This window comes from Ctenocephalides felis, unplaced genomic scaffold (genome assembly GCF_003426905.1).
Source record: "Ctenocephalides felis isolate EL2017-DRISC unplaced genomic scaffold, ASM342690v1 CF-g0.4_SCAFFOLD_01170, whole genome shotgun sequence".
NCBI lineage: Eukaryota > Metazoa > Arthropoda > Insecta > Siphonaptera > Pulicidae > Ctenocephalides > Ctenocephalides felis.
Genome location: NW_020537324.1, coordinates 44,772,365 through 44,798,103, shown reverse-complemented (window position 1 = coordinate 44,798,103; position 25,739 = coordinate 44,772,365). Strand labels below are relative to the sequence as shown.

Sequence of the window (25,739 nt, the reverse complement as noted above, 5' to 3'; positions counted from 1 at the left end):
GACAATCAGACACTCCAGATCCGCGAAATTTAATTATTAGTAATTCCGGGTACTTTTTGAACAGACCTCGTATATATATATATATATATATATATATATATATATATATATATATATGCATAGCTGGGCACCGTTAATCAAATAGTTAACTTCATTAATCGTTGATCCGCTACAAAAAAGTTAGCTTCGTTAAACGTTAAAGCGTCACATTGCGGAAGAATTAACGCAAGTTAACGTTAATCGTTAATTCGTTAATATGTGTAAAATTACATTTTTATATCGTTGCGTTAGTGAACTTAAAAAACTTATTGGTTTAGGTTCTAGAAGTTAACAGGTTACGAATAAAACAAAATACTTGTATAATTCAAATGTGTAATTTAACCCCTCGCGCGCTTTATGCACACTTTCGTGTGTATAAGGAAAATGGCGCCTCGCGCTTTATGCGCACACTGTGATAATAACGCTATTGGTCAACTTTCAGTTTTTATGATTGCATATTGTTTTTACAAAAAAAAATCTAAACAAAGGGAAAGAGTTTTTTTTGCGAAAAATAGGAAACGCACGACGGGTTAAGCGTCGGGCATAAGGTGCATATTCCCCTTCATGAACATTGACATGTTGAAGTTCTCGCCTGAAAGCGAGGCTCGTTTTGGTGTCAAAATGTCTTTACCCGTGGAAAACAAACGTTTAACTGCAGCGCTTGAGGGTATAGCAGTATTGTATTTAATAAATAGATTTATGAATATCTGTTTCCCGAGGAATGCAGCATCGTTGAACGAGTCTTTTGATTTCATGTCCAGCCACATTTTAACGAGACTTTGCGCTTTATTCTTTAAAGAGTTGGAGCTCTTTGGTTTTTCTATAGAATGAGTGACAAAGTTAAAAAAGTCTTTCTCCTCGTCATCATCATAGCTCCCTCCGCCACTTAAACTATCCTTCGAATTTTCCGCTGCTTCTTGCCGTAAGGCATCTTCTACCTTTTTTTCCATGCTTTTTCTTACTGCATCCACTCTACTGCTGTCATACGTTTCCAGCTATATCGACCGGAACTTTGGGTGTAATGCCGCGGCAAGTTGGCACTGTTCATCATTCAGGAGTGGTCCAAATCTTGCGGTGCCGTGCGGTAAATAGTAGGCATTGGATTAACGATTAACGGACTTCTGGTATTTTAACGGAAGTTAACGTGTCCGTTAACATTTTTAAAAGTTAACTTAAAAGTTAATCCGTTAATCAAAATGTTAACTTCGTTAATTAACGATTAACGGATTAACGAGTTCAGCTATGTATATATATATATATATATATATATATATATATATATATATATATAGAATATAAATTGTATTTTATAAGTGTATAATTGTATTGTAACTGTAATTACAAAATGCGCATTAATATAATCATTCCACTATAAAACTATTTAATTAATAAAAATTTACATAAACATATAAATTATGAGCTAGTTTCCGGAAAAGTTACAAATTCGCTCAGGTTTTCTACCAAATCATCTGTTATCGGGTTCACAATTTTTGCTTTATTCTCTTCAACGACTTTATTTTTGGCTTCACACAATACATCCATTAATTGTTTTTCTATATTCATTCTGACGTCGGGATCGAACCACTCTAAACTTTCGGCCATATCTGGTACAAAATGGTTTTGTTTATTAGGTCGTTGTGGTTGTTCCGGTTGTTCTTTAGGTTTATTGCATTTCATTCCATTATATACTGTAAAAATTGAGTTTTTACAAAGTGTCCTTGTCATCCTCTGGCTTTTTATCTTTTTTTTGGTGGCGATACAAATTCGTCATCTGACGATATAGTAGTTTTTCTGTTCTGCAAAAAAAAATTATATCGTGCAATTACATAAAGGCGAATCTTTGAAGTAACTTCAATCACAATTATTTTTATAGGCAAGATAAATTTCACTGTAATATTTATTGCTTTAGATATGTATGTGTATAGATTGTCATTCAGCTAATCAAGAAGAATATGTACATCAACAATTCCATAAAAAATCAATTGTTGATATCGAAGGGATATTATAACAACTAATGTAGGCATCAGTGATGATATTGTTAACTCTGGTTAAAAAGAAAAGGAGTAGATATAGAATGTAACAACAATGATGAATAAAATTAAACTATACTTAATATAAAAAAACGGAAAGGAATGGAACATTACTCAAGTCTCAAGGTAAAATCTTTGACAAAATATTATAAGAATACAATAAAACTCATAATCAACAGAGCTTTTCTGTTTGGCATTATTCAGCAGTTACCAGTATCAATGGATTGTTTACTGTTTCTAAAAACAAGGCACAAAAATAGAATCAGAACAATAGTACAAAAGACTTTCAACCAGCAAGACTTTCAACAACGAATAAGTTTTAATGATATTTACTGCTATTATTCAAATATCAAAGCATGCAATGCCTTGCTTGTCTGATCAAGATAAAGTATTATAAAGTTGTCCATTTGGATAAATGATGAACGAATTGATATCTAGTCATTACTCTGTTACTCTATATTAGTAACATAAATATAAAACTATATCGAGTATTATAAAACTTATTCATTAACAACTGCTTTACATTTCTAATGAAGATTGAAGTCTCTTAAATATTATATAGTATCTGTGATACTATTCCTTATTTCTGCAGATGTCTATATCAAATTTTACTCGAAAGAATATCTAACATTATTGATTTTTAGACAATAAACTAAGTTTAACAAAGAATATTTTATTCCAATCAACTTTCTCGAAAAATTTAGAAAATTTGCTGTCTGATTTTATCTTAGCTTCAGTTCTCTCAAATCAACCATATAATATTCGAAGTATAATAGAAATGAATTTATTGTTTTGAAATAGTAGTATAGCATATACAATAGCAAAAAAGTTTTACTTCAATCGCGTGTGTACCTTACGCGCCTTCTTTTTTTTCTTTACCTGATGTACTTCAACTGTATTGATAGAGACCTTCGGAACATCTCGTTCGTGCAAAAAGGAAAAATAAGGGTATCCAAACCAATCAGAGTTATAAATTTCCTCCAAACCTAATATTATACAATTTATTAACTCAAATGTATATTTCACTTAAGTTGTATAATTTGCAATATATTATTTATGATCTATGTTGAATTATACGAACATTCCGTTTTTCGAAGGTAGGTATTGATTACAGTTTACGTTCTCACTATATTAAAATACAATTGTGGCGTATTGATTAGATGAAATGAAATTAATATAATTTATGCCAATACATATGTTAGGAATATTCATTGCAAATCGTCTTAATTGATTTTTTAGTGAATCTCAATTGCTATAGATTAAGCTGATGAAGTGTAAGTTCCAAAAAGTTTATGTAATTTGCCTTTAGGCAAAATGCCACTTACAACTAGTGTATATTGTTATAGAATCATGAAATATTGTCATTTGTTTATGTAAAAACTAACTTTTGCCGGTGCCGAGCGAATCTTTAACATTTTTCCTTTCCTTTCTGTGAAACAAAAGATCGCCATCTTATGTTTCACTTCGTTCATTGTTTTTTGAAACATTTTTGCGATATTTTCCCACGCATCATCTTTCTGCTTCTTGTTGTTATAATGCGGGTATTTTAGGATTCCATAATAAATTTATTTCCTGATACAGTTCAATTAGAAGAATAACATCTTATTTACACATATTCATTTTCAAAATTGAGGGTAAGTTGAAATATGTCAATACTTTCACTGTACAATTGAACTTACATTGTAGTACAGATCAACATTTATGTACAACATAGAAAAGTAAACATAAATAATAGATTGCTATCTCAGGTCTTTTGACATTACCTCAATTTTAATTTTTTCGGCGATCTGAAGGAGGCAGCACTTGTACAGTATATAAATTAACCGCTGGTATTATTCCTAGATATGGTTCGCATACGTAATTCAAAATAAGAATACCTAAATAATTTCTTATATTAAAATGAGAAAAAAACATACAAAGTACAAAATATATTTTCAAATATATCACAAGCATTTTTACATAACAATTAATTTTCTTATAAATGTATTAATTGTATTATACATAATAATAAGTATTATAGTTTTATAATACTTTATAATTATAAGTAACTAAAAAAAGTATTTACAATGGAATGATAAATTTACAAGGAACGATCAATATGAATTACTAAATTATCAACAATATATAACAACTACATAGAAACTGTGTAGGAGCATTTACAATAAAATGATAAACTTAAAAGTAATGATCAATATTAATTACTTAATGATCAACAATATATAACAACTACACAGAAATTGTATAGCAGCATTTACAATAAAATGATAAACTTAAAAAGAATTATCAATATTATGGCCTTCTTATTTTGCTCTCTTTGCAGTCTTTGTTTTCCAAAGCGAAACCATTCTACAACTATTTGAACAAAATTAGCTTCAGTAAATCCAGGAGTGTTGTTAATTATTGTGTGTAAAATAAAATCAAACAGGGGTTAGAAACATTAATTGAAATAAATTGAAGTTAAATTACCTTTAATCACTTCCATTTTCAGTTTGTTTACCTGGCATATTACTTCTCCGGCCATACCAGAAACATACCACTGCCAATTCTTTAGTGAAAACTTTTTTCAATATATTTCTTATATTTTCTGCAGTAGTTTTTCTACCAATTTTTCTAACATAGCTTTGCTAAAAACAAATCATTAAACATAATTACTACCAAATTATTTTATTTCAATATCTTTCAAGGTGCAATTATAGTTTACCAATTCTGCAACATATGTTTCATATTTTAAAAATTCTTCATAGCATGTAATATCGTCTTCAGCACCAAGCGGAAACAAGGAATCGAATGCATTACCATTATTTTGATTAGATGTCAATGTAGGACAACTTGAATTTTGCGGTAATTGATCCATTTTAGTGTTCAAAATAGCAAGCTCCCTTAGTATAAAATCTGTTTTTATGCACTGCTTCTCTAAGTTTATATTTATGTTCACTATTTTTTGCTATAGCTTTTCTGCAAACCAATCCATATCGGTTTGTGTTCCTTGATCCTCAAAAGTTTTACACCACCCAACGTCATGATTTATCCCCATGAGAAGAGATAAGGGTAAAGAGCTCAGTTCTTCTACATTGGAAGGAGTTAGGCAATTGATGCTTGTTGAACTCCTCGGTGATTCGAGATCCAGCAACAATTGTTGGTTAGGATTAAAGTCTGAAAGATTATTTTTTATTCTTTCAAAAATATATATTCTATTGCATTTAAATATGTAGGTTTTTATACGTACTATATTCTTCTTCATTAGACTGATATTGGCTGTTGGGTTTCTTTAAATGAAACCCTTTGCCAAGATTCTCCTCAGCCGATGTATAGGCACTTCTTGCGCAAACTTTCTCGCTTTATAATATGAATCTATGCAATGGCAAGATAGATTTTAAAAAAATCTACATTTATATTTAGTTAAAGAAGTGCACTTACCGAAATAATGCAAAACACTCACATCCTCCTTTGTCCAAGTACTGTCGGGTAAACTTTTTTTCATTATTAGAGAAGATTTTGATATAATATGCTTTGGAGGCCACCAACACTTTGTAACATCATTTTTCATTAACGTTTTATTAACACGCACCTCTGACCTATTACTTTCATTAATGAAATTTATCACCGCGTGTGTATACATTCTGAAAAGTCATCGTAAAGAGGTTACATAAACATTGAAAATCTTCGAAATCAGTATAATCAAACTAGCTGAAATTTTCTTAACAATTTATGCATGAATCAAACGAGAAAAAATTAATTGAAAATACCTGCTAACGACGATGATTAAAAAGATTTCTTTGGATTACTGTGATTGACCAACCTATTCGAAGCACAACGATTCACGAAACGAAAATGTAGTGAGTCAAATATGCGTGCGTGAAGTGATCGACTCAGGCTTGCAAACTTTCGACAAGGAAACTAATGATTTCATGGCGCCATGATTTTGTAGAAGTGTCAAGTGTTTACAAGAGCAGTCAGCGAGTTAATTTTTTTTAAATAGAATAATTATAATGGATCAACACAAATTAAAGACACGCAAACCGCTAAAGGATTTATGCAAATGCAGAATTCAACAGATAGTTGCACAAAAAGTGCAATGATATAAAAGACTTTTGGATCAACAAGTGGTTAATTCTACACTTAGTATCGGTGTAAGTGCAAGCAAGAATCATATAGAAAATACAGTGGCTAATATAGAGATCGTTGAATTTTCAAATATGCCTTCAACGTCTTCAAATATTGGTTTTGAATCATCTGATATTGATAGGAATTTGCAACTATCAGACAAAACCATTGACTCTTCATCCACTGAGTCCTCAATCCTTCAGGAAGATTTGCGTTATTGGATAAATAATCAAAATTGTACCTTACACAGTGCTAACCTTCCAGACACATTAATGGGGGGGGGGGTTTATGTACATTTTGGTGTAGAAAATTCTATTATTCGAGCCATGACTAAAATGTAAATAAAATGCCCAATTAATATTAAAATACAGTTAAATTGTGATGGTACTATTAGAATTATTAACTAAGAACTCTAATAGTACATTTTGGCCGATACAGTTAATTATATAGGAAAAAGCCAGCAAACCTTTTATTGTCGGTGTGCATAATGGTGAAGGAAAGCCAAACGACGCCAATATTTATTCATCTGATTTTGTGAAGGAGATGAAAATCATTATGCTAAATGGCATTAATTAATTTGGTTGGCGGATTTTCTTCAAGGCTTTCAACATAGGAATTTAATTCTGTCCAAAACTCATACCGATTCAAAATGCTCGAATTCTTAATAATCTGTTGAAAACAGTTGTCTATCTCTGACTATTTTTTATTTCTGCATTTAGTGCCCATTTCCAGTCTTTTGAAACGTAAGACATGAACAAAATGGTTGTGCGTTGAAGTAATGACAGATGACCACGCATTGTAATATGCTGGCGCATCATCTGGCATGACAATCGAACTGGCAATATTTCCTACTGTGTCATGTATTTGTTTCAAAATAATTAAAATGCGGTTTTGTTTTGACGGTTGTTGAAACAAAATGTTATTACAGTGTAAAAGCTCACACAAAAGTGTGCAGAATAAATCTATATTCATTGTACCTTGTGCTCCTCCATCAATGAATTCACCAAATTGTGAAATAGTAGTTTGCACTGTAGTCATCATCACCAATAAAATATGCTTTTCTTCTAGTATATCATCTTCCACGCCACATTTTTGTAATAAAAAGTTTTATAAATGTTGCTTTTTCATTCTTATCAAACAATTTCTTCACACTGGCTTTATCTCTTTTGTGTAGTTACTTAGGGCACGGTAGCATAACTTTAATATTATGATTTTAATTGGTAATTAATGATGCCCTTAATGGTAAATGTGCTTCATATGCGCCATTTCAAATCTTGTTGATCATTTTGCTCCTGCTATAACTTGATCTATAAAAAATGAATAAAAGAAAGGTATTTAATTTTATAATCATGCAAACTGAATGAAAATTCACCTTTGAAATGTTCTTTTGGATACTTATTTAACGCAAGAGAATTTAGACTTCTTTGTTTGACGTTGAAACATATTTTTGAAATGTTAATTTGCAAACAAATCGTCGAAGTAAGAGGCAATAACTAAATTATTTATTTCGTACGTGTCGATACTGTATGTTTGTCATCATTCAGCATATTTTAGCGAAGTCTAAAACAGTTTTTTTACAAAGTTTTAAAAAAACATATCATAAAAATTAATAGATCATATAACAAGTAAAAATATGAATACATACAACATTATGAAAAAAAAACACATAACATAATATTAAACTACATTGTTTCAAAGAAACTAAACACTAAAATAAAATATTTAAGTAAACGTTAAACAAGAAAACTTAGCAGTTGCTACATGACCAGCGAAATAAGAATGTCAACCCAGTGTTAGCATTTATGGTGCAGCATAGTATATTAACGGATATATAATTCACAAAAAAGTGAAAATTATAAATTCTTTGATATATTAATATGATAATATAATGACTAGTAATAATTAAATGACAGATCGGAAAGTATATATAAAAAGTTAATAGCAGATTTAATTGAAGAGGCAAATTCAAATCAAACTAATGATAAAAATTCAGTAGTAAATGAAAACAATGTCATTTGTTTTTATTCGAATTGCTAGATTCCGCTTCAACTTTCATTGCACTTGTTGACTGTATGGGAGTATTAATTATTAAGTTTGTTGATGCACTAGTTAAATTTGCAGATTGTTTACGTAACTGTTCTGAAATGAATTCAGAACTAGTATGTGAATCGTCGGCGATTACGGCGGACTCAATAATTAAATTCTTCATTGCGAACCCCAAATGAGTTGTTGGATTTAGAGAAAACTATTGCTTCTAAACTTGTATTTACAATATATAAGTTACAGAAATAAAAATAGAAGATATTTATTGTTATTGTTATTATTTCTCAAATGATATATCAATACGAAGGATTTAAGGATACTGCACTAGGCAATGAATCTGGTCAAGAACACCAATGTAATTGATTTAATATGGCACCAATATCCTAGTACATGTTCTATTCAACCATTTTTTTCAAGTGTTTTATTCAAGTATGGATCTAAATGGTAATCAGCACAATAAACAACATCAAATAAAATGATACTGTTCTAAATTCATTCTAAACATTACTCGGTTATTAACTTCCCGAAGGAGAAGTTTGTTTTCATAAAAAAATCCGATTCTCGACGATTTTGCTTTCTCGAAGTTTCTAGCCATTCTGTATCGAATGCCACCAAATTTGGAAAAAGTAGATTTGTGTGCGTGTGTGAACAGATTTTGTGCCATCAGTGCCGTAAATCGACGTTTTTTTTTTTAAACTTCCTTTTATTACTCTCAAAAACTGCAATTTTTCGAACATTTAGCTCGGTATCTCAGAAACGGCTGAATCTGCCTTTGCCAAAAACTAATCATCACATCTATCTAACAATAGGAATCGAATGTTTTTTGAACCATTCAAATCGGTTGGATCTGCGCGCTCGAAAACGTGGGCGAAAAATTGCATAACAATAAATATCTTCTATTTTTATTTCTGTAACTTATATATTGTAAATACAAGTTTAGAAGCAATAGTTTTCTCTAAATCCAACATACACACACATCTATTTTTTCTGAGGTATGCCAAAATGTTCAGAAACCTTCAAAACGTCAAAAAATGCAAAAATTTTCAATTTCGATTTTTGAACGATTACAATAACTTACTCTACGGGAAGTTAAAAAATATAATTTATTTTAATATAAACACTATTTACAGATTTACAATTGTCGACATATTATATTAGCCAAGCTTAATATAAAGCAAGGAGAGATTTCTGTACTAGCATTTCACTCCGCAAAAGATGAACTTGAATCTGGCGCCATTGACATTTTGCCTCCGTTGGCAGACCTGCGTCTAGTCGAGTGAGAGTGATCTATTCATATTACTCTGTGCGCAAGTCACGACAGTCACGTGTTCTATGTGGTCAGTAATCCATTATGTTGCTTCGTGTTGCTGCGGTGTTTATTTCTATTTTATTTAAATTCAGTGCTGTGGTAGACAAATAATCAAATAGCATAAATTGGCGATAAAATTGTTTGCAGATTTTTGGTTAGTATTTTGATGAATTGTTAATTCAATACGTGAAACAAAAACAAAGAATTTGACAGCATTCTATTTCGTATTCGCTTTGATTTTATATATGAAATATTCGTTAAAAATGTTCGTGCTTTCCTTGCTTTTGTTGCAACACGCTGTTGATTTAATACAAAACACAATGTTTGTTTTTATTTATATTTTTATTGATATATTTATTGATATCATTTCCAATCTCATAGAAACGCTATGACTAATGATGCATATTCTATTTTCACTGTAGTTGACATTAATTCTCTTTTCTTCTGATGCTATTTTAAATTATTAGTTTTATTTCTATATATGAATTACTATAATATTCTAAGGTGTCGGTAAAGAAATTTTATTCAATAAAATTTTATTCAATAATAAGGGAGAGCCATGTGAAAGTTTTGCCGAATAGCCATGCAAGGTGCACTGAGTAATAATTTTTAACAAGTAAGTACTTGCAAGTTTTTTTATTGCGATGGATATTATCCTGATTAGTATTATCAAAAATGATGTTTCACGAAAAACTTAAAGGCACATGCTGCCAGATTTCCATGAATGAAATTTTAGACATTTGATCTGCTTTTATTGTCCGAATCTACAAGTAAAAAGTATGTCTATATATTTATTAACAGTTATCAGCAAATGTTGTCTGTATAATTATGAGTTTAGCTCTTAGTTTACGATTCACAAATTTTATAATTGCTAGCAAATATGGTTGTTGATGACACGCTGTCGATAATTTCAATTATTAAATTTGTTATTAACTTTCTATGGAACAGATTAAACTTATGTAGCATTGTTTATGATCCTTGGTATAATTCTCTTATTTGTTTGTCATTTCACTATCCTCAATTTTTAATTTTATAACAATTTTATATTTTCTCATGTTAAAAAGTAGACCTCACATGCACTTTGATTTTTTTTCACAAGTCTCTACTATACTATAGACGGTACTTTGCTTTCTGGTCACCCCATATAATTAACTTCTCTAATCAAAAACTACACTTACTACATAAAATTTTCTCAATGACCTTCTTTCAAATTTTTGATACCCGATACATTTATGAAAATATTTTCAATTTAACACATACTTGTTCACTGTAAAAATTGTTTTAGGAAAAATTTATTTGGTGCTATAGAATTTAGCGGAAGCTGTCATTGAATATTTTTTTTTTTTTATTATATATATATATATATATATATATATATATATATATATATATATATATTAATGCACACACACATAAATAAATTGGCTGAATTTTTAAAAATTATAATAGATGCCACTCTATTGAGTGCACAACTAATCTAGCTGAGGTATATATCGAGGGCCGAGTCTGGTCTTTATCGAGATTGATCTATCTTGAAACTAGCTGTAAGTGGAATTCTGTCTTAAGGCAATTAAGGCATCGTGCCTTAAGGCAAATTGCTGGAACTTCCCGTACCAAATTTTTTTTTTAAAAACGATTAAGATTTTTGAAAAAAATTTACTTCGAAAAAATAAGATTTTTGAGAAACTATATATTGGACAAAAAATTACTTTTTTTGAAAAAAAAATTTTTTTTAGAAAAATATTTTTTTTTTATTTTTTTTTTTTGAAAAAAACAAAGTTTTATTTTATTTTGACATATTTTGGAAGATCTAAACTTTTTTTTAAAGCAATCGTACTGCTTTATCTGCATAAAGACGAAATATCAAAGCGCCGCGTCGCCGTCTAACGCGTAAACATTGGTACGGAACCCATAGGAATGTAAAACAAATTAATACTTATTGTTAAAATCTCTATAAAATATCTGATAATTTGATGTGCATATGTCTAATGATCATTTTTGACCGCCAAATGGCATTTTTTTTTACTTTTTTCATCAGATCTCCGAAACCGTTAGACCTGCCTTCATGAAAATTTTATCGATTATTCATCTTGTCAATACAAGTGAAATGTTTTTTGAATTATTCAAATCGGACGCTCCGTTCTCTTAAAAACTGAGTTACCGTTTTCGGCACTTTTTGCCCCGTATCTTTGGAACGGCTAGACCTGCCTTCGCCAAAAACTAATCAGCACGTCTCCTTATTAATACGAATCGAATGTTTTTTGAATTATTCAAATCGGTTTATCCGTGTTCCCGAAATCGTCGACGAAAATTTGTATCCGCACATACATACACACACGCACATACATACATACATACACACACACACACACACACACACACATACATCCATTTTTTCTAAGGTATGCCAAAATGTTCAGAAACCTCTGAAACGTAAAGATATATAAAAATTTTCATTTTCGATTTTTTTGCGATTACTATAACTTACCCTACGGGAAGTTAATCAAATGGAACTTGGAATTGAAATTGAAGTGTATTAACAGATACTCATTGTAATAAGTTTATAATAATGGTTTCTTTAAATGTTTCAAAACAAAACAGAACTTGATATTTAATACTTGTTGGTCGCCACCAGCATGAAACCCACGAACCATTATTAGCTGAGCTTGGGAACTTATTCTATGTTAACAATGCTGGCAAATTGTTTTTCTCTATAAATTAAACAGTGCACTTGTATTTAACACTGCATTATTTTTGAATCACAAAATTTATTATTAAATTACCGTGGTGACAATAGCACCAAATACAAATTGCTATCTTCTATTCAAACAATCAACGAAGTAATCAATGAACATTTTTACATATATAGATACGTGATATCATCAATAAAATCATGAACATCTTCAAAAATTAATTTTAAAAAGTCGTAAATTTTAAAATCAAATTTAAAAATTTAAGTATGTAAAATAATAGTATGTGACCTGTGTAATAATTTTAACTGTGTTTTAATTTCTTATGTAATAATTGAAAATGATTTTAAGAGTGAAAATCAACGATTGATACTTAATCTTGCGTATGTAAACATAAATATAAATATGTAGTTATGCGTACCTAAATTCTTCTGGAAGAAAAATATTGATATTTTATTTTGAAAGATAAGTAATACCATATTGCATCATTACTGAACACATTTCAGTTTTGGTATGAGATTTAGGAGAAGCGCTTTATCCTTACATATAGAAACACAATAACTTATTAAAATTACAGTTTTTTTGTACACTACAGCACTGTTATTTTTATGCATTGAAACAGTTGACCAAACAAATAAATCGCATTCACAGAGCATCCGCGCTTACATCGATTGAATAAAATACAAATGCCTAGTGCTGCATTCTATTATTCCCATTAATGTTTTTGATGTAAGATACATTAACATATCATCAAAGCCATGGTTGGTCGCCACCAATGATACAAACAGGTTCTTGTAATATTGAACTTCAACAATTTTTGCTAGTCTTCTATAGCCTTGGATTTAAGTTCCAGTCCATACTGCATATTTTACCTTTGCTTGGTCAATAGGATCTCTGTTGTTCCAAAAAAATTGATTATAAATTCAATACTTCTATAGCGTTGTGTTCGAGTTCCAACCCAGAAACTCAACTGAATTATTGCCATTCATTTTTTCCAATTTTCTGCGGCAGTGGTAGCACAAACGATCGTTTGGTTTTAATAATTTACATTTTTCGAGAATTGATTTAGAAGGGCGTCGTAAATTTTATCTGTACGAATTGATTGGCCAATGGTATCTCTGAAATTCAAAAAAAGCATTAATTACATATTTGATACTCCTACTTTTTCATATTTTGATTTGCAGAAATTCTGTAAGTAAAATAATAGATCCAATCAATTTGTTCAGCTTATACCACACATGCGAATTATAAAATTCCGATGGCCATGGCACACAGCTTGTTGCAACTCTGGATGTTCATATGATCTCAATAATCTAGATCTAGATGTTGTGGTATTATATAGGTATTCTGTTCAGCAGGTTCTTCAGGTGGAGAAACTATTAACGATTCAGACAGTTTTTCAAAGACTTGAAAAACTGTTGCTGTATCCATGGTCGTCTCTCTTCTTTATTTTCTTTATTTTATTTTAATTTTATTTATTAAAAACAAAATTTAATTTTTATTGAAAAAAAAAATTTAATTATATAAGCATAATATTTCAACATTAGATTATAGCGAGTTTCATTTTCTATTGATATTTGTATTAATCGATGACACATTTTGTAACCACCGAATGTTGGAAAGGATTACTTCCTGCGTTATTAAAATATTGACATAATATTGGTCTCGAATTTGTAAAGCATCGTCACTGTTCCCAAATTAATTCAAACTAGTTGGTTTGGTATTTAGCCTTGAGGCAAGTTACATGAACTTCCCGATATGTGTAAATAATCGACTTAATAAAAAAAATGTGTAAATAATATTCTTTATCAATCCTGCTTTGAAAAAAACGATAATAATTTTAGCAAACTTTGACGAATTTGTAAAATTAAACTACTTGTCGTAAGGCCATAATATTACAGTAAGTTCTATAAGACCATGATGTATATCGCCAAAAAAAGTGCCATGAAAATCGGCTTAAATTTTTTTTTCAACAATAAATTACAAGAAAACGGCTCGGTAGATTTTCACCTAAAATTAATCAGCATCATTCCCAAATGATATCTTTCGAACAGTTTTTGATTTTTTAAAATCGGTTCGGTAGGATGAGCTTAAATGTCGACGAAAATTTAACACTTTTTTTCAACAGTTAATTACAAGAAAACGGCTCGGTAGATTTTCACCTAAAATTTATCAGCATCATTCCCAAATGATATCTTTCGAACAGTTTTTGATTGTTTAAAATCGGTTCGGTAGGATGAGCTTAAATGTCGACGAAAATTTAACACTTTTTTTTAACAGTTAATTGCAAGAAAACGGCTCGGTAGATTTTCACCTAAAATTTATCAGCATCATTCCCAAATGATATCTTTCGAACAGTTTTTGATTGTTTAAAATCGGTTCGGTAGGATGAGCTTAAATGTCGACGAAAATTTAACACTTTTTTTCAACAGTTAATTACAAGAAAACGGCTCGGTAGATTTTCACCTAAAATTAATCAGTATCATTCCCAACTAATATCTTTCGAACAGTTTTTGATTTTTTAAAATCGTTCGGTAGGATGAGCTTAAATGTCGACGAAAAGTTTTTTTCAAATTACAAAGAAACGGCTTGGCAGATCGTTGCACAAAACTGACAAACGATAGTCCTCATCGAAATACATCAAATGGCTTTTAAATTTCTAAAATCGGTTCAGGCGTTTTTGAGAAAACGTCGATCAAAAGTCTTATTTTGACAAATGCCAAAAAGACCATACTGCTTTTTGCAAACTTTGACGAATTTTTAAAGCTGAACCAGTCATCGTAGGGCCGTAATATTTTAGTATGATCTAGAAGACTATGGTATCTATCGTCAAAAAAATAATCATAAAAATCGTCGAATTTTTTTTTTTTTTAAACTTTATTACAAGAAAACGGCCCGGCCGATCTCTACCAAAAACTAATCAGCACGATTCCCAACCAATATCTTTCGAACGGTTTTTGAATTTTCAAAATTGATTCAGAATTGCGGGCTAAAACGTAGACGAAAATTTTTTCACTTTTCTGCCATTTATAAAGAAACGGCTTGGCCGATCGTCGCACAAAACTGACAAACAATAGTTCTCGTCGAGATACATCGAATGGCTTTTAAATTTTTGAAATCGACCCAGCCGTTTTCGAGAAAACGTCGATTTACGGCAAAAAATCTGTTCACATACACACACACACACACACACACACACACACACACATACTTTTTCCAAATTTGATCTCATTCGATTCAGAATGGCTTGAAACGTCGAGAAAACATAAAATTAGCGAATCGGATTTTTTGATGAAAACATAAACTTCTCCTTCGGGAAGTTAATTATTATCTTGAGCTCTAGGAAGCTCCATTCCTACATCATTTGTGTCACTATTACTCGATAAAATCGTGTGTTTTCTGAAAATAGTTGGTACTAAAATAGTTAATCTGCTAGAATCGATCAAGATGGCTATAATGAAGTGAATTCTAGATGGAATGTGAATTACTTTAATTCTGGTGGAAATGGCGCTCATTAAACCATATGATTTATAAGAAAAAAACTTCGTATATGCTTCTTATTTGCATGATAGCTCACTCATTTTACACGCAAAAAACTTGTAACAGCACTCATTTTAAAGCTTATGTTAGCACTATAAAACCCAATTTCACCGAAATGCATAAAGGGCTTTAAATACAACAATTGAATCTTAAATGAAATAAAAAACGACTTTGCTCTTTCAAATCTTGCTTAATATTTTTCGTAGAACCCTTTATGTAATACAGATTTATTAAGATTTTTATTGACATTATTTTGTTTATTACATGATTTTCGTTAAAATGTATATTTTAGGACATATTTGCAAGAAAACGAAGAAGAACGCCAAAAATATATGAATCTTTAGTCGCCAGTAACTTGAAAAGTATTAGTTTTTCTTGAAAAACTATAGAAGACATTTTTTTCTTATAATTAGTTCTTCTATTGATTTCCGACGTTATTTTGAAAAAATGTAATTACACATTTGAGAAGGGGTGTCATCCCCCGGGGGGTAATGGCGCAACATTACATATTGCTCTCGTCAAATATTTCAACTATATTGTTGGAAACACTTATTTCATCGTCGGTCCACTCTACTTTCAGAGTCGAACAATATTTATGTACTCGGTGGCGTCCTTGTTTTAAATTATCTTTTGAAAATATATTTAAATTTACTGTACACCGAAGTCATATTAAAAACAAATATTTAAAAAAATAGGTAACTACTTACTTGCATAATCTATAATGATAACTGGATAGTGTTTCCAATTTTTGGATGGACTTTTTAAATTCTCGAGCCATTTACGCATTTTCTTGTATTCGAATGGCTTAGGAAAACATGTAAAATTTTGACTTTCTTCGTGGAATAACCACGAGGATGGTACAAGATCTACCATATTTCTTTCTTGTTCATGTACGAATTGCACAATCGTGTAAATTTTATCGGAATCCATTCCTAATGAATAATTTGCACACATTCTTCACTAAAGTCTAAACGCAACTAAATCGAGTAGACGAATGAACATGTGCTTTTGCTGTACTAAATGGTCATAATTCACCAAAACAATCCCAAAACAGTATTAGTATTGAAAATATACAGATTGTTATATGAGAGTAAATTTAAATCATTTTTCCCTAAAACCTCTAATATGACCATTATACAAAGATACCACACACAGCATTTTTGCTGGCATAAAAGTTCTAAATCATATGTAACTAAATATACTACTGATTCATATAAACAAAAATTAATCATTAATAACTTAATATATTGTTTGTTATATTGTTCAATGTAAGAAAGCTATGGCTATGTTGTGGTTTGTATCTGCACTTCTTCTTTTTTGTGCATACAATGAGATTTGTAATGCAATATGCATTCATATTTTCCTCTTTACAATCACTCCTTTTAATTTTTTTATTTGTGCTACTCCATTAGGGACTAATAAGATAATGTTATTTGGAAATTTATTAGAAAATATATAAGATTTATAAAAGAACTTTTGAACGTCTGTTTCATTCACATTATCTAATCCTAGGGTATTTTCTGTTCTATCTGTTCTATATATCTATGTTCTGTGTATTTACTATGAAATAAATCTTTCTTAAATAAGTATTGAATGCTTGATTTGTATTGAATGCTTTGCTCGTCATGTATCACGCGAACGTGAAGATATAAGAAGCTGCTGCACTTAAATTGCTTGAGGCAATGTGAACACACAGTTTTTACTACTCATGTTAAGACGACCACTATAATGCAGCCTGAGTAAGAATTATAAAGCCTTTAAATAAGCATTATGAGAAGAGCTACCTATCACTATATAAAACTGAGCCTTAACCCATTTAATAGGAAAACTAAAACCTACTTTGAATAAGAAATACTACATTGATTCGCCACCAATGTTTACCACGTTTTGTGTTTAGCTCAAAACTTCTCATTTATACTTTCTATATTCTTTGATATTACGCGTCTATAGATATCCCATCGCGATATCTGACTCGCGATCACCGTACAACTTCAATATTAATATTATTAAACTCATTAGGTATATTAAGTTTAATATTATTAAACTTATTATCTAACATATTTACAGATAAAATGCAAAAATTTCTTTTGAATTAATTAACATAGTTCAATTTGAAAGGATGTGGTAAACTTGATTCAATAAGTGTTTTTCGAGAAGATGTGATAAAGATTATATTGAAAGAAAACTGAAGAAACTTTTTAAACTAATTATTACTGTACTGGTTTATTGTGGACTAAAATAGTACTCTTTATATAACCAGCATTTAAAATTTGGATTGTCCTTTTCCATAAAGTTAAAAACATTTTACATCTCGGCGGGTATGAAGTTTCGTCTCTTAGAAGTAGCCGGTCCACCTTTAAGTCTAAACCGTAGTCGTTTATATTCAGTATGTTCAAAGTCAGTAGAAAATGCCGTTTTTCTGCCACTTTCATTTCTCTAGATTTTTCCGCGGCCTGTTCTTCTTATTCTTCTATTTTATCTATATATTGTAGAATTTTGTCTGTCAACTTGTCCCGTTTTGTTTCATTACGTCGAAACTATATATATATATATATACATAGCTGGGCATTAACTCGTTAATCCGTTAATCGTTAATTAACGAAGTTAACATTTTGATTAACGGATTAACTTTTAAGTTAACTTTTAAAAATGTTAACGGACACGTTAACTTCCGTTAAAATACCAGAAGTCCGTTAATCGTTAATCCAATGCCTACTATTTACCGCACGGCACCGCAAGATTTGGACCACTCCTGAATGATAAACATTGCCAACTTGCCGCGGCATTTCATCCAAAGTTCCGGTTGATATGGCTGGAAACGTATGACAGCAGTAGGGTGGATGCAGTAAGAAAATGCATGGAAAAAAAGGTAGAAGATGCCTTACGACAAGAAGCAGCGGAAAATTCGAAGGACAGTTTAAGTGGCGGAGGGAGCAATGCCAATAACAACGATGATGACGAGGAGAAAGACGTTTTTAATTCTGTCTTCTCTTTAAAGAATAAAGCGCAAAGTCTGCTGCATTCCTCGGGGAACAGATATTCACAAATCTATTAATTAAATACAATACTGCTATACCTCAAACGCTGCAGTTGAACGTTTATTTTCCACGGGTAAAGACATTTTGACACCAAAACAAGCCTCGCTTTCAGACGAGAACTCGAACATGTTAATGTTCATGAAGGGGAATATGCACCTTATGCCCGACGCTTAACCCATCGCGCGTTTCCTATTTTTCGCAAAAAAAAAACTGTTTCCCTTTATTTAGAAAATTAGTTGGTATTTAGCCTTGAGGCAAGTTACATGAACTTCCCGATATGTGTAAATAATCGACTTAATAAACAAATTAATTTATGATTGATTAGAAGTATTCCGAGAGCTTTTATTACGCATAATTGAAAACGAACGAACACGTTAACTCGGAGTATTTTCTAAAAGCAAATTTTCACTAATCAATAATTTTTATAATTAAACCAGTTTTCGTAGGACGTTAATGGTTTAGTATGTTCATTAAGACCAAGTAATCTATCGTTATACAAAGTAAATCATCTAATTTTAATTTTAACAAACGTCAACTCATTTTCTCAAACTTTGATGATTTTTTAAAATTAAACTACTTGTCGTAAGGCCGTAATATTTTAGTAAGTTCTATAAGACCATGATATACATCGCCAAAGAAAGTTTCATAACAATCGGCTTAAATTTTGTTTTCAACAGTTAATTACAAGGAAACGGCTCGGTAGATTTTCACCTAAAACCAATCAGTATTATTCCCAACTAATATCTTTCGAACAGTTTTTTATTTTTTAAAATCGAGTCTGTAGAATGAGTTTAAATGTGGACAAAAATTTAACACTCTTTTTTAAATTACAAAGAAACGGCTCGGCAGATCGTCTCACAAAACTGATAAACTATAGTGCTCATTGAGATACATCGAATGGCTTTTAAATTTCTGAAAACGGTTCAGGCATTTTTGAGCAAACGTCGATGAAAGGTCTAATTTTGACAAATGCCAAAAAACGATACCAATTTTTGCAAACTTTGACAAATATTTAAAGCTAAACGAGTTGTCGTAGGGCGGTAATATTTTAGTATGATCTAGAAGACTATGATATCTACCGTCAAAAAAAATCATAAAAATTGTCGGATTTTTTTTTAACTTTATTACAAGAAAACGGCCCGGCCGATCGTTACCAAAAACTAATCAGCACGATTCCGAACCAATATCTTTCGAACGGTTTTTGAATTTTCAGAATCGATTCAGAATTGCGGGCTAAAACGTGGACGAAAATTTTGTCACTTTTCTGCTATTTACAAGGAAACGGCTCGGCAGATCGTCGCACGAATCCGACAAACGATAATCATCATCGAGATACATCGATTGGCTTTTAAATTTTTGAAATCGGTCAAACCGTTTTTGAGAGAACGTCGATTTACGGCAAAAAATCTGTTCACACGCACACACACATACTTTTTCCAAATTTGGTCTTATTCGATTCAGAATGGCTTGAAACGTCGAGAAAACATAAAATAAGCAAATCGGATTTTTTGATGAAAACATAAATTTCTCCTTCGGGAAGTTAAAAATTCTTGTAAAAACAATATGCAATCATAAAAACGGAAAGTTGACCATTATCACGGTGTGTGCATAAAGCGCGTCGCGCTATTTTCCTTATACACACGGGGTTAAATTACACATTTGAATTATACAAGTATTTTGTTTTTTCCAGAACCTAAACCAATAAGTTTTTTAAGTTTACTAACGCAATGATATAAAAATGTAATTTTACACATATTAACGGATTAACGATTAACGTTAACTTGCGTTAATTCTTCCGAAATGTAACGATTTAACGTTTAACGAAGCTAACTTTTTTTGTAGCGGATTAACGATTAACGAAGTTAACTATTTGATTAACGGTGCCCAGCTATGTATATATATATATATATATATATATATATATATATATATATATATATATATATATATATATTGGTGTGGCCTTGATTCGATCAGTAGACCACACGGATGGCTGGTATTCGTGGACTGTATAGGGAAACTAAAAACGTTCTTCTTCTATGATAATAACAAACTAAAAAATGACCTCACTTTGGTCAATAAAAGGAAACTCAACAAAACTTCTAAACTCGACTGACTCGAAAGGAAACTCGAAACTGAACCAAAGAAAGAAAGCAAGCTGTAAGCGTACTGATAACGCACTGGAATCGAATTGAATACGGAACTAGATAGAACCCGAACTGAAAATGCACTGGAAGCGAAGTGACTAGGAATCGACTCGAATAGACTAACCACATGTCGGAAGTCATAGGGCAAAGTTTTGGAAGGAAAGAGACAGGTAGTCTGGATTAGAAAGGAACAAATCGGTTGACATATTGTAACCCCGAGATGGCGACTATATTATTATTATCGACGCATGTAATAGTCAGTGGCGTCACCATATATATATATATATATATATATATATATATATATATATATATATATATATATATATATATATATATAGTTTTGTTAATTGTAAGGTTACAAATTTAAAATGTTATTTAACAAAAATAAAATTACTTACTCCCGAAAATTCTTTCAAATGCTTTCCGAACTCCTGCACAAAGCACTCATTGGTAATTGGATAGTGTCGATCGTCTACAATCATCTGAACTTACAATTAATTTTGATAATATATTCCTTGAGTTTTTAAAGTTATTAAATACCTTGTTCACCTCCTTGGCAAAAACGCTCCTGATACATTTAATTTTTTTGCCACTGCGGCTATAGTCGCAACTGAATTGATTTCTTTGAATATCGGCAGCATTGTATTTAATGCATTATTGCGCATTTGTTAATTGTGATACGCCTTGTCACTTATTGACCACAAACAGAATGGGCTTTATACATTTCGATAAATTTCACTGTGAAATTTTCTGACTCCATATCTGCAAATCCATAAAAATTAACAATAATTGTTCAGGATGTGCTAATTATAACTGAACATACTACTAAAAACTAATATGTACCTATATTTTCTTCGGCAGATTTCTAATTTTGCACTAATGGAACTTAATCCCACGATTATAATAGTAATACTAAAATAATTTTAAGCAATGTTTTCTATATATTCCAGTAAACACGCGATGTTGTTGACAACATTTGAAAAAAATCCCGTCGAGATATCCGCGATCATGTTGTTTAGATGTTTTATCTAAATCTCAATGCACATCGCATTTGTGAGCACAAAACAAATATTGTTTTAACATTTTATCTAAATCTCAATGCACATTACATTTGTGAGCACAAAACAAATATTGTTTTAACATTTTATCTAAATCTCAATGCACATCACATTTGTGAGCACAAAACAAATGTTGTTTCAACATTTTAACTAAATCTCAAAGGATGCACATTATACATTGTTTTATAAAACAACAAAACAGGCGTTGAACTTATAAGTTGAACACCTAACTATATAGGTAATATAGATACATGCTAAAGTGAACAATAAAGCTGTAGAATCTTTGAAGTTAATAAGGTGAAATGTTAAGTGAACAATGAAACTGCAGAAGTTGTGGTCAATAACATAGTGAACAATGAAATCGTTTATTACAATAGATTATTATACATTTATTTCTATATGATGATACAATATTCATATACAGCACTTAAATTTCAATAATTGAATATCAATATAATTAATTCAATAAATCAAAAACAGGAATGCTTTCAATCTTGGAGAATCTACTAAAGATTTATTGTTGAAATGTAGTTGAAATGCTTTCTATCTCTCGATACTTGTTTCTTGAATGTCATCAATTCATCTGAAAAATTAAATGCAGTATCAAAAGCGAATAAACTAAGAAAGCAAATGTGTAAATAGTGCAATGTCAATTATTTGAATGAATTATCGGTATTGGCACCAAATATCTTTCAATAACATATGGCACTTCTTTTTAATTTGATGTGCAGATATTACAACTTCATTACCATTGTTATTTAAATCATATAAATATATATGAAACATCCTGGAATCGCATGGTCTCATGAATAATGGCTCACAGTCCTTAATTAACAAACAAACAATTCGATTTAAGTCATGAATGTGTCGAATCAATAATAGAGAATTATTCTGTGCTCATGCACAGATTGTTTGGAGCGCTATTAGAATTAATAAAATTTTTATATTTTATTTATACCTGCCCATTTCTTCCATACTGTATACTTACATACTTGGATAGCTCTGTTCATTAGCAAACCTTTTGCTTTATCCTTTTCCAGAACAGGTTGTAAAACTATAGGTCCTAAATATAGGAGAAACAACCTGAACTCGATGGCCTTCCAATAGTTGACATGTTTAAGAGGTATTGGTAACCTGGAAAACTCGGGAGTTACATATTTTTTATAATTTACCAAAAATTCACTTACCCTTTCAGTGGCTTTGTCATCTAATTTTACATATCTCGAACCTTTCACTCACACACTTAACAATCTTTTGGTGACACCTAAACACACAAGATGCATATAGTCTAATGCCATCCGAGACACCATGCCAATATTAAGTTGCTCTAAAATAGAATCCCCTGTATGATGTCCTGGGTGCAATCTCAATCGAAACGATTCATCAGTTCTCAATTGTGAATGTGTTCTATCTAAAACAACGTGTGTTTCAAACTCTCCTCTCTGAACACATTTGGTGCAGCTGTTATAACCAGCCATGCCCAGTCGTTTTAGTTATGAATGCACGAGCTTCATAACACCTTTTATTTTGGAAAATTATTCCGTTTTCTTTTAACACTTTCATCTCTTCAACAAAAGGCTGTAGAAAAGTGTTGGCGTCCTCAGGTTTGCCTCTACCATGATGTACACCAACCAGAAAAGGTTCAACCTTCTCCGGTACATTACACATTATATATCCCAGTAAACAAAATTACATCTAAACAATGTGGATACAACATTGCGCCTGCGATGTGAGACATCGCCACGCCGCAGTCATTTTTGTTGCATAGAACGTTAAACGAGCGCCAAGTAATGTTACATTTGCGATTTTTGTCGCGACATTTGCGATTTTAGTAACACGTTAAACTATAATGTTACACTATACATATCAATAAAAATCATGAATATTTGTAAACAAAATATAATTTCTCACGTTTTACCTTAAAAAATAAAATAGTTACAAACAGCTAAACTTACTTACAATTTCCTTATTCCAGTGTTAAAAGAGACTTCTTAAAAAATTCAAGTTTTTTTGTTGTTATGCCCGATTATTCAACACTATATATAACTATATATAACTGTTATTCAACATTTATATATTATATTATATATATATATATATATATATATAATATAGTGGCACAAGTGTAATTGTTAACTTCCCGAAGGAGAAGTTTATGTTTTCATCAAAAAATCCGATTCGCTAATTTATGTTTTCTCGACGTTTCAAGCCATTCTGAATCGAATGAGATCAAATTTGGAAAAAGTATGTGTGTGTGTGTGTGTGTGTGGTATGTGACAGATTTTTTGCCGTAAATCGACGTTTTCTCGAAAACGGCTGGGTCGATTTCAAAAATTTAAAAGCCATTCGATGTATCTCGACGAGAACTATTGTTTGTCAGTTTTGTGCGACGATCGGCCAAGCCGTTTCTTTATAAATGGCAGAAAAGTGAAAAAAAATTTTCGTCTACGTTTTAGCCCGCAATTCTGAATCAATTTTGAAAATTCAAAAACCGTTCGAAAGATATTGGTTGGGAATCGTGCTGATTAGTTTTTGGTAGAGATCGGCCGGGCCGTTTCTGTAATAAAGTTTAAAAAAAAAAAAATTCGACGATTTTTATGATTATTTTTTTGACGATAGATACCATAGTCTTTCTAGATCATACTAAAATATTACGGCCCTACGATGACTGGTTCAGCTTAAAAATCGTCAAAGTTTGCAAAAAGCAGTATGGTCTTTTTGGCATTTGTCAAAATAAGACTTTTGATCGACGTTTTCTCAAAAAACGCCTGAACCGATTTTAGAAATTTAAAAGCCATTTGATGTATTTCGATGAGGACTATCGTTTGTCAGTTTTGTGCAACGATCTGCCAAGCCGTTTCTTTGTAATTTGAAAAAAACTTTTCGTCGACATTTAAGCTCATCCTACCGAACGATTTAAAAAAATCAAAAACTGTTCGAAAGATATTAATTGGGAATGATACTGATTAATTTTAGGTGAAAATCTACCGAGCCGTTTTCTTGTAATAACTGTTGAAAAAAAGTGTTAAATTTTCGTCGACATTTAAGCTCATCCTACCGAACCGATTTTAAACAATCAAAAACTGTTCGAAAGATATCATTTGGGAATGATGCTGATAAATTTTAGGTGAAAATCTACCGAGCCGTTTTCTTGCAATTACTGTTAAAAAAAAGTGTTAAATTTCGTCGACATTTAAGCTCATCCTACCGAACCGATTTTAAACAATCAAAAACTGTTCGAAAGATATCATTTGGGAATGATGCTGATAAATTTTAGGTGAAAATCTACCGAGCCGTTTTCTTGTAATTAACTGTTGAAAAAAAGTGTTAAATTTTCGTCGACATTTAAGCTCATCCTCCGAACCGATTTTAAAAAATCAAAAACTGTTCGAAAGATATCATTTGGGAATGATGCTGATTAATTTTAGGTGAAAATCTACCGAGCCGTTTTCTTGTAATTTATTGTGAAAAAAAATTTAAGCCGATTTCATGGCACTTTTTTGTGCGATTATACATCATGGTCTTATAGAACTTACTGTAATATTATGGCCTTACGACAAGTAGTTTAATTTTACAAATTCGTCAAAGTTTGCTAAAATTATTATCGTTTTTTTCAAAAGCAGGATTGATAAAGAATATTATTTACACTTTTTTTTATTAAGTCGATTATTTACACATATCGGGAAGTTCATGTAACTTGCCTCAAGGCTAAATACCAAACAACTAGTTGTTTTTAAT

The 25,739-nt window shown here is 30.9% G+C and overlaps 1 pseudogene; it reads left to right on the top strand.

The window, feature by feature from the left end:
* The first annotated feature begins 7,403 nt into the window (after positions 1 to 7,403).
* LOC113367295 overlaps positions 7,404 to 25,739 on the top strand; it is a 48,982-nt pseudogene continuing 30,646 nt past the window's right edge.